The sequence below is a fragment of the Sceloporus occidentalis genome, unplaced genomic scaffold (genome assembly GCF_023333645.1).
Source record: "Sceloporus occidentalis isolate IW3139 unplaced genomic scaffold, rSceOcc1.0.p SCAF_16, whole genome shotgun sequence".
Taxonomy (NCBI): Eukaryota; Metazoa; Chordata; class Lepidosauria; order Squamata; family Phrynosomatidae; genus Sceloporus; species Sceloporus occidentalis.
In genome coordinates, this window is record NW_028316996.1 from 14,273,412 (window position 1) to 14,284,679 (window position 11,268).

An 11,268-nucleotide genomic window follows, 5' to 3' on the forward strand; every position below is an offset into this window, starting at 1 on the left:
ATTGGCAACAGGTATTATTATATTATCGCATGTGCAATAAATAGGTATGAATCTGCCCCGTTCTCTCAATACCCCTCGTCTTAAAATTGGGGTCGTCTTATAATCAGACCTCAAATAGGTCTGACTATGAGACTAAGATCCAGATCCCCCGCAGCGCTGCAGGAGACCTGGATCCTCCTGTCTCCCCCCCAACTCACCAGTGCTTCTGAGTCCCCGGTGTGGGGAAATTGTCACCGGGGAATTGTCTCTGACAGCCGGGGAAGGTCTGCACGACGGACGCAGACAACCCCCGCTGCTAACTGCGGAAGTTGTCTACGCAAAAATTGTTTGGGGGGCGAGGGAGTGTTAAATGGGGGGCATATGGCACTTCTGTAGGCAGAGTGCTCTATGATATGCCTTTTAACCCCCTTAATGCCACTCTGCCTCCAGAATTGCCTTTTAACCCTCTATACGCCACTCTGCCTCCTGAAATGCCTTATACCTCCCTATATGTCACTCTGCCCCATAATATGCCTTTTAACCCCCTAAATGCCAGAGTGGCATATAGGGGTATAAGGCATTTCTGGAGGCAGAGTGGCACATAGGGGGTCAAAAGGTATATCATGGGGCAGAGTGGCATATAGAGGGTTAAAAGGCATATCATGGGGCACAGTGGCATTTAGAGGGTTAAAAGGCATATCTTGGGGCACAGTGGCATTTAGAGGGTTAAAAGGCATATCATGGGGCACAGTGGCATGTAGGGGGTTTAAGGCATTTATGGGGCAGAGTGACAAGCCCCATAAATGGGGGGCAGGTTGGAAAATAAAAGGAATTAAAAACAAAATATTTTTCTCAGTCATAGCTTTTATTAAAAAAAATAGTTTACATAGTTTACATGAATTAACATTTACTGGTAAAACTTTTTTCCTATAGGGTCGTCTTATATTCAGGCTTTTTCTTCTTTTTTTCCTAAATTAATATTCAGTATCAGTTCCATGCTAATCCACATTGTATGTGGTAAACCCCAAGGTTTAAAATCCATGGCAGTTTACTGGATGATTATATGAATAAATCAGAAAACATAATCTTTCATGACCTTGTAGGATACCCATGAAACACATTATATGAAAGATAAAAGCTTTAGGCTTATGAATTTATATTGTATTTCTTTCCATACATTTGAATTAAGACAATTTATGCGACACACATAGTTATGCTTATGAAGTTAATTATTCTAATTTCTTGATGCTGATTTTATTATTTATAATTAATGTAATAAGGCACATCCATGAAGGTCAAAGAGTTGAATATGTTACTATTAACATTAAATAAATTGTGTTGAGGAAGTTACTATAATTTTTGCATGTTTAGTGTATGTAGTGAATATTTTCTTTGATATAAGCCAAACCCAATGGGAATTCCAAATAACCATTATATAGTTAACTTTATGGTTTATGGTTTATGGTTTACAGAAGCTCTCTGCCTCCTCTTTGTTATGGGTGGCAGAAGAGATGGGGTCAGCTGTGCAAAGAGGCAGGACTAGCCCCAATGGTTGCACAAGTAGTGTAAAGTAGGAGGACAGAGGCACAAAGTGATCAGTGCCAATAACCCTCTTACATGGTGATCCAAAATGACTCAGAGGCCCTTAGAGTTCTCAGAAATACCGTTAAGAAGAAGGCTCTAAGCTAGAGCAGCCATAGGTTTTTTAAAAACTTTCTAGGATTGTCTCCCATTTGTAATAAATGCAAAAACATACAGCTCTTTACATGGACTGGATATGTTCTTGTACAATATTGTGATTTCAAAAGTTATATAACATAAGTACATGACCCTTCATTCCTTGAATGCTTGAATGTACAGTATATATACCAGTGTTGTCTTTGTGGGTCCCCTCCCTATCAGTTCCTTATATATATCAGCAGAGGTAAATTCCTTCCATGATAACCATATTGACATAAAGTGGTGATATCTGTCTTCTGGTGACACTTGCCCTTCTACATAACAGGCATATCTATTTCTATATAACATCATTTTATGCTAGACATGTAATTTCTTGTTTTAGTTATTGTTTCATTGATGCAAAGTTTCTATTTTATTTTGCATTACTCACCCAGAAATGCCTATACATTTTGGTAGTTCTTTCCAAGGACTCCTCAAATCCGCATCAAAATAGTATAGTTCTGAAAAAATTTGCATGAATAGCAAACTGGGAAACCTGTCATTATAAAAGGATATACCATGGACAAAAGAAAGCAGGAGGACAGAGATACAGTGCAAGAGTGTAATGAAAATATAACAAATTTGTTGCATAAAATGAACAGACTTATACATCCGGGTCCACAGTCCACCAATTATCTTAATAACCATTGCATATAATGGGTATTTCTATATATCTAAAATGAATTATTTATTTAGTGACTGTTTAGAATTTATTGAGTGAAATTTAGTTTTTTTTAACATTGACAAAATATTATTTTGGTGAATATAGAACAGTAAGATCGATATAAAGTATACTGTTATTTGAGTAAGATTTGAGGAGTGGCAGACATTTGTGCCCCTTTAGATTGTAAGCTCTGGTGATCATGAATATATTTCACACCATTTCCTCAGGGTGTTTTCATTAAGCATATTTTCTTAATTCTTCAACAATACAATAATTCTCTCTACCTGAATCCATAGCCAGGGCTCTTTGAGTGTTTAAACACGCATCTCCATCTTTATCCATAAAATATTCAACACTGCAGACCTTGTCTAAAAATAGCAATTTATATAAATAAGAAAAAAATGTTTATGCAACTAAAAGCTTTTGTTGTAAAACAAAGTCATCTATTTATGTCTTACAGAGGTATTTTGGTTATCCTGAGTTCATTTCAATGTCATAAACACCTTAATGTAAGAAGAGTAGCACAAGCTGCAGTGCAGCTGAACTCCTTGTATCTTTTATGAGGGCCTCTGACTGTACTGGATCGAGATACTCTAGATTGTAAGCTTGTGAGCATTATACTTTTATATATTTATTTATATATATATTCTTGATTTACGCAGGGTATATGTGGAAACGAGAGAAATCTCAATGTATTCCAAATGGTAAAATACTCTTTAAATAAATAAATATTTTGGCCTCTAACATTGTTGGCCATGGCAACATTCAATATAATTAAAGTGGACTTGTTATTTACAAATGCATGCAAATACCAGGGTACACATAAAATACCAACCATTTCTACTATATTCTCTAGCCTTTAATTTTCACAAATAGCACAGCGCTCAGTATTTATAATTTCTGAAAATACGGTTTTTATCTTTTCATGTTCTCTCTTAGCTGAAGCTTCCACTGCTATTTTCCCTTGGAGCTTACCTCCAGAAGTTCATGCCCTTTGACATAAGCCTTAAATTAAGAGTTCTAGGGTAATTTACAGTAACATCTAAAACAGTCCTTTTGCAGCTCTGAGACATCCTGGTTCACTTTCCTCTACTAGAAATCCACTCTGGAGCCCTTCCAGACAATTAAAGCTAACTCTCACCACGGCATTGTTCCCAAAACCTATACCCTGACTTTATGCATCTTCTCTCTACTTTAAGCTGCTAGTGTTTCATAGAATGATGAATTTCCCCTGCAGCATGATTCATGTCTTTCACAGTAACCTAGCAATTGATTCTTCGCTCATCAGAGCCTACCGTTGTAGAAAAAAAATTATATCCATACTTATGTTTTAGAATATATATAAATATATATATATATATATACGGTATATATTTATATGCAATTGTCATTTTACCTTGCCGCAGTAATGTAAAATCCAGTAATAAAGACTCAATAAATCACAATGATCCTTGTTTTACTTTAAACATTGCAGGTGGTATTTTTTTTTAACACACTCTTGAATTTCTGATGGCTGTAGTTACCGTTTGCAATTAGCAACGGTAATTCTTAAAACGCCTAAAAGTTTAGGGTGTATTTTTTTACTTGTACAAACACATATGCAGGTGCAACATGCTTTCTGTCTTCTTTTTATTTATTTAATGTAAGAATCTGTTTTTTTTTTAATTCATTAAATAAACAGTTTAAGAAAATAAATAAATAAATAAATAAATATTATGCTACATTATTTTATTATCATATTTAAATGAGCATCTGCTTTATCCTATACATTGTCAGATCAGACAGATGTGAATATCTATATCCCCCACCTCAAACAGTACACCTATATTGCACATTACTCCAGTGGATTAGGCAAGGTTTTTTCGTGTCAAAACAATGTAAGTCATAGATATTGTCTTTTGAGGGGAACTTAGATGAAGGCAAGGTGTGGGAGGTTTGGAGCAAGGACTGATCTTAAAAAGCGATTTTTTAGAGGTTTCACAAGAGTCAAAGGGAATGGCATTAATTGTGGCCCTACCCACTCCTACCTATTTTTGGCACAATACCACCGTTTAAAATTTACCCATTTTTTGTGATGATGATTGATGAATTTTATTTGTGGAGGAAGTTCTTTAGGCCAATAACATATTGAGTTATTGAGATGTCACCCTGTGTGTATTCTGGCACTATCCTTGAATGGAATAGAGTTATTTTTGAAGAAACAAAAAAGTAGAGTAAAGTGATACCTTTTGTGATCTACAGGCTAACATGGTGCCATTCTTTCTCTCTAAACCCTAAAGTTGTGTCCCATGATTTTGTAAGTATTTATCAATATAGTCAACCAAGGCAACCTTGTTTGGATTTACAATGTTTCGCAGATTGATCTGTACTGCATGAATCCACATATATTTAGAGCTTTATAGCTCATCAGTGACCTTTCCTTAAATTTAAAATGTGTTATTTCAATATTGGTCCAAGAGAAGATGGTCCAAAGAAGTTTGTGATACTGTTTAAAGGACCAAAGTTCATAGAGTACAATGTAGGGTTATAGTAGTACACTAATATACAGATTCTCTCAAATAATCCCATTTCATTGACAACACTTGGGCATTTCCTTTATTACAAACAGGGCCAGCCCGACAATGGAGCCGAGTGGGGCAACTGCTCCAGGCGGCACTTTTGAAGGGGCGGCACTTTGCCGCGCCAAGCCCTTTTTTTTTTTAAAGCCGAGAAGAGAGAGAGAGAGGGCGCCGAGTGGTTTTATCTTAACAAGTTGTCAGTACCCGCTCAACGCCCCTCACTCTCTCCTCTGCGAGCCCTCTACCTCGGTCTCGGTGCCGGCTTGTAATGTTGAGCGTCGGAAGATGACGTCATTTCCGGCGCTCAGCATTACAAGCCGGCACCGAGACCGAGCAGGGAGACTCACCGCAGGACTGCTGAAAGGTAAGTACGGGAGGGGAGAGGAAGGGTAGATAATGGCGGGGGAGCAGGGAGAGGAAGAGTAGATAATGATGGGGGGGGCGGCATTTTAAACTTCGCCCCAGGCAGCATTTTGTCTTGGGCCGGCCCTGATTACAAAGAACCAATCGAACTATTTCAATAAACCTAAATAATAATGTATAATGTAGTAATGTGAGAAGATGATAAACCTTAAATTCTCACTTTACTGTTGCTGCTGTTTTACCAAGAATACAAGAATTGGTGCACCTTGTAGTGTAAAGTACAAAAAAGTCATTGTCATATTTTACTACTGAATTTTATGGTTTAGCTTATTGAAAAGCTGAGCTGATTTGAGTGAATGAACCATGAAAATATTTTCATCAAATAGTTCAGTATAAAAAAAATTCTCATCAGCGCAGAGAAATATGTGAATTGTTTGGTTATGCGAGGGCACGATAAAATTCTGGAGTTGTTTGTTCCATCAAAATTGTGGTCACCTTTGCTCTTATGTGTCATAAAGGAGAAATGTTCAACAGAACTGAAACTCTCCTTGGGAAAGCACGTAGTGCTGCAAAAATGAAATGCTCACAAACTGGAGCACTACATGTGTCACTCGGAAAACAAATGGAAATTGAAAAGCAGTTCGAGCATACAAAGCAAGACTACTATTGCCACAAACTAAGGCATTTATCTTAAGAGGAAATTGTAATGTAATCAGAATGAGGTCTATAATCATACAAAAAGGTCAATTCAATGAAATTTTACAACCACAAAAGAGGAAATGAGAAAATCTTGAGCCAGATTCAGGTTTAAGGTTATAAAATTGTAGGTCCTCTGTGAAGATGTTATTTAGATATTAAATATTTCTTGTGAGCAATTTTAAGAAATAACTATTTTGATTTTAAAGAAAGTAGGTTTTTAGACCACTGTTTTCTTTTACCCCTTAAAAGAATTGTGGATACAGCCATTCAAATTGAAAGGATATTCCAATGTAACAAAAATGAGTGTTACTAACCAGATTGTGAATTAAAACCTAATTTCTTCTTAGCTAATGTTCTTGAATTAACTAAATTAGTTTCAACAACATTACCAATATAAGTCAGCCAATCTAACACAACAGCACTCAATAAACCAAACTCGAACAGCAACTTTTCGCTAAATTTGCTTAAAGTCAAGATGCTTTCCAGTGCAATTTGGTGCTGATGTGGTTGACTACTAAGTATAGGCTCCCTTAAATAAAGCACATGCAGAACTGATACTAAAATCAAGTACACGCAAACCAGCCTGGCAGGATCCTTGAAAAATAACTTACATTTTTTCCTGATGTAAAGACTCGGATATTAATTTGTCCTTGGTCTTGTCTGAGAACCAGGATAGGTTTATGCCTGTCTCATGCATATTTAAATTCCCTCACTGTATTAGCCCCTACCACTTCTGCTTGGAGACTGTTCCACTTATCTTCCATCATTTGCTTACAAAGGGAAATATTCTGGATTGTTCCATATGACAAAAATATAATTGACAAAATATTTAGAAAAAATAATAATTCAATATCCCATGTCCTACTTTCGGCAATATTTATGATCATGGTGCATTACTAGGTAAAGCGCAAACTTGGTAAAGAGAGTTTCTGTTCTACGTCCTATCTGTAACAAAATGCAGCATTATACACATAATACCATTTTTTTTTACCAGGGACATTTTTCTTGTTATGTGACACACAAGTAGACAGTGGTTGTTGCCATATAAACTGTAACTAAACCTTACAAAATATAATTCAACCTTAATAATTAAACCTTAATAATTAAATATAACTTATTCACTTACTATGTAATGTAGCTGAGTAGCTGTTTTGTTGGAGACTGGAGAGGTGCAGCACCTTAAACAGAAGATGCTCACCAACACCTTCATACAGGTCCATTCCTTTGGTCCTGCTACTCAGTGTATTAAGTCTGAGGGCACCATGATCAGTGACACAGGGCAGCAAATTGTCTGCCCCCAGTATGTCATATCCTGGGACCCTACTTCTTAGGAATGCATAGCACTTACATACTAAGAAGGTTGAGCTGGCACATACCTCTATAGAGTAAATTGACCGGTTACAAGGAAAATTTTTGGTCTCCCATATTGGACCATTAACGCCTCTCTAGATATGTTGGTCTATTCCTATGTAGAATATCTGGATTCTCTAACATGGTTACTAAGACACTTAAGACCATAGTCTGTTCTAGAACTGGTTCTTTAGACTGTTTCAGAATGCACTGAATGTAATGCCACACAAATGTCACATTCCTAATTAAATCTCTATGCACACATAATACACCATTTGATTTATTCTTCTGTCTTTTATTTGTCCTTTGATTGCCAGACTGTCTTTGAAATTAATGCATTGCATATAATTCTTTGGTAGAACTCAAAGGGCTTCTCCAAACCTTGACTAGCCGCATTTTACTACCTGGCTGTGATTAACCTTTTTTTTCTACTGCAATTAAATCCCTAATGGAAGTCATACATTTCATATGCTAACTGGTTACAATGCCTCTCAGTTTATCATCAAATATATTTCCAGAATGTTACTGTTCTAGCTTTATTGTCACTTAGGGCAGAGTGCGACAATTTCTTATTTTTATGTTGCAAAATTATCCTCACCTACTCGCTCATTTCTTTTAAATTGCTTTTAATCTTTTATCTTTCTGTTTCCAGTTTATTGTGAAACCTTAGGATATTTTTATTCCACGATCAATTGCTCATTGCAGTCATTTAAAAAAAAAATTAGCCCATAGCTATTCAAAGCAATATACCTCCATGGTGAATGAAATATTATGCATTCAGGTACTCTTACTATACACAACCTGAAAATAGTACCAGTATTGTGGTGCTTACAGGGATTATTTGGAGGGGAATCAAATGAATTGACTCTCCCTTTAAACATCATCGTTGTGTAATAGGCAGTGATGGAGAATATTTTGCAGTTTAGCTCACATCATATCTAGATATCCATAGATAGATAGATAGATAGATAGATATAGCAGTAGGCATGAACTTTTACCCATACTTTAAGTGAAACTATCCACAAGGCAACCAAGGCTTGGGACACCTTGCTGAGATAAGAACGTTTTAACACATCTAGTCAGCCTACTTGAGTTTGAGAGTCATGGTTGCTCCCTGCAGCAACTTTGGTGCTAAAGTTAACATTCAGGTGTCACATTACATTACCCTACTGAGTTCCTGCACCCCAGAGCCATACCTGTGAACTTTCTAAATAAGCTAACCCTTTATTACTGGCATTTAATGGAGTCGCCTGCATTTAAGTAGGGATATCAACCATAGCATACTGGTAGCAAAAGCTACCAACAATAGATAAATAATCACAACAGTGAAGAAAATGGAGGAGTCAGTTCCATACTGTATGACCCCAAGAACCTGCCCCTTCCCCCTGAGATTGGGCTCAGGGTCCAGTCTTTAGAGTTCCTAGGCATGTCCAGAGGACCCAATTTGAACCAGCCTTTCTGGACCCACATGGGGGAAATATTGTGAGCGTTATAAGAATCATATCTGCATCCACCAAAGACATAACCATGGAATTTCTTTAATTTTCCATGATGCATATACAGCATACAGCATGATGTCTACACTGAAATATTGCGCCAACCATCATCAAAAAATGTGTTTCTTTGCCATCTGAAATTGAGAATTCTGAATCAATTGCTTACAAATAATGGACTGTTTGAATTAACATCAAACTCCACATGTTGATGTGTTGATGTGGATGGACGCAAAAATGAGCTGAGTCCGGACATTACATGAATCCACATTGAACTTTGTGAACAAAGCATTGACAGGGGCACAGATGTGTTCCAGATGTCTATAGTGCTTACTTACTATACTTACTTCATATATTACATTATCAAATGATCTGGAGACCAATATCCTGTTAATTGTGAAACACCTTAGAAATTGAAGCTTTTAAAATAATTAATTTGATAATGTATTCTGTATGTAGTCCTAGTGATGATGGAGGGGTGACATCATGTGCCCTGTCTATACTGTTACCTGTTTACAAATGTAATTTATTTGCAATAAGAGTAGCAACTTAATATCAACGTCCTAATAAAATATCAGATTTCAAAAATATGATATCTTGTCTGTACCTTAAAGTTGTACATTTACATATAAATATTGTTTCCAGTTTTCACACTACTGGCATCCCACCAATAGGTGCCTCTGTGTGTTAAAAGTGTTTTTAAACTTCCACTAAATCACTTCATCAGATGATCCATTAGGGACATGCACATAGTATTGGATTTCTTTTATAATGGGCAGTTACACTCCTTATCACAGTTAAGGGAAGTGTTTTAATACTGTTTCAGGTGTTACCGGCCCTCGTAATTCCTAAACTGCCTTGTTTCATCCTTATATTTAGGAACTCTGCTCTTTAAAAAAAGAAAAAAAAGGTTTTCTTGTGCATCAGATTTTAAAAATGGTATATTGGTTGCTTCCTGGCTGCAATAGGTGTCCCAGACTCTGTTAGACATATGGTTATGAGGGAAGAAGAGTTGGGGTGTCGAAAGACCAGTGGTCAGAATTGTTAGCTATTACATGAGTGGTTTCAAAGAGTGTTTCCTACCTGGAACTTAATAAGAAGATACTATTTCAATACAGTCCCAAACATGGGTGGGCAAAGTGTCTGTACTGGCCATTAGTGTCCATAACAAGGCTTGTGGAAATCATTGTTACTTATGGCACATTTAGTCAAATCTCCTTCACAAAGAAGGTTGCTGTCTAACTGTGGTCCCAACCACACCTCAAAAACTATTTTTGCAAGTTTCTAGTACATTTTTAAGTAAATGTGTCTTCATTCACTACGACACATACCTGATGGGCTTGTCCACAGCATAAACAATTTTTGTAGGAAGTAATTGAATAGCATGTTTGAAGAAACAGCTGCTACATTTTAGTAACAATATATTAAAATATGGGACCTGTGGATTTCACACATAGCTGAGATTACCAATCGGTTTTTACTTTAGTCCTCTACAGGTTGGCCAGTTTTATTTATTTTCTTTTTTCTTCTGGAAAAGAGTTGTGTGAAGCTGATTAATCGGGTTTTGTACAGAATTTGGAGGACATTTGACTGAATTACCCTTAGGACTTCCACAAGACTTGTTATGGACAGTGATGTCTGGGTACCGGCATTTTCCCAACCCTGTTTAGGACTGTATACCTTTTTGTATGTAACTTGAGTTCTCCAAAGCATGGTGGACCTGTCCTCATCTCAAATGGTTTGTTTTGTGGTTAACACTTTGTACCTATGAGACAAAGCAGTGACATTCCATATGTTTCTTAATGGCATTCCCATAAACAAATACAGTAATCATTTTAAGATTTTTTTCTAATACGTTAAATATAAAACCGTTCTTCTGATAGGACAAGAAGTATTTAGTTTTTAGACACTGCCCAGTTTTTTTTTTAACTTCTTTATCAATTTTCTCTCTGATTTGCTGAATTAATACTTAGAGACAGAAGTGCTCCGTGACTGCAGTCTGTATTTCTTCTAACTGCAGAGACTCGGCCATGCAATTGAAATAAGTGTGTCAGCATTCTAGGTAAAAATGAATGACGAATCAATCCAGACAACTGCAGAATATAGAACTGCCAAAACTGGGTCTTAATCAGCAGGGCCGGCCCGACAATGGAGCCGAGTGGGGCAACCGCTCCAGGTGGCACTTTTGAAGGGGCGGCAAAGTGCCCCTTTTTTTTTTTTTAAAGCGAAAGAGAGAGAAAGGGGCGCCGAGTGGTTTTCGCTTACCAAGCTGTCAGTACCCGCTCGGCGCCCCTCTCTCTCTCCTCTGCGGCGAGTCTCCCTGTTCGGTCTCGGTGCCGGCTTGTAATGCTGAGTGCCGGAAGATTTCTGGCGCTCAGCATTACAAGCCGGCACCGAGACCGAACAGGGAGACTCGCCGCAGGGCTCCTGAAAGGTAAGTACA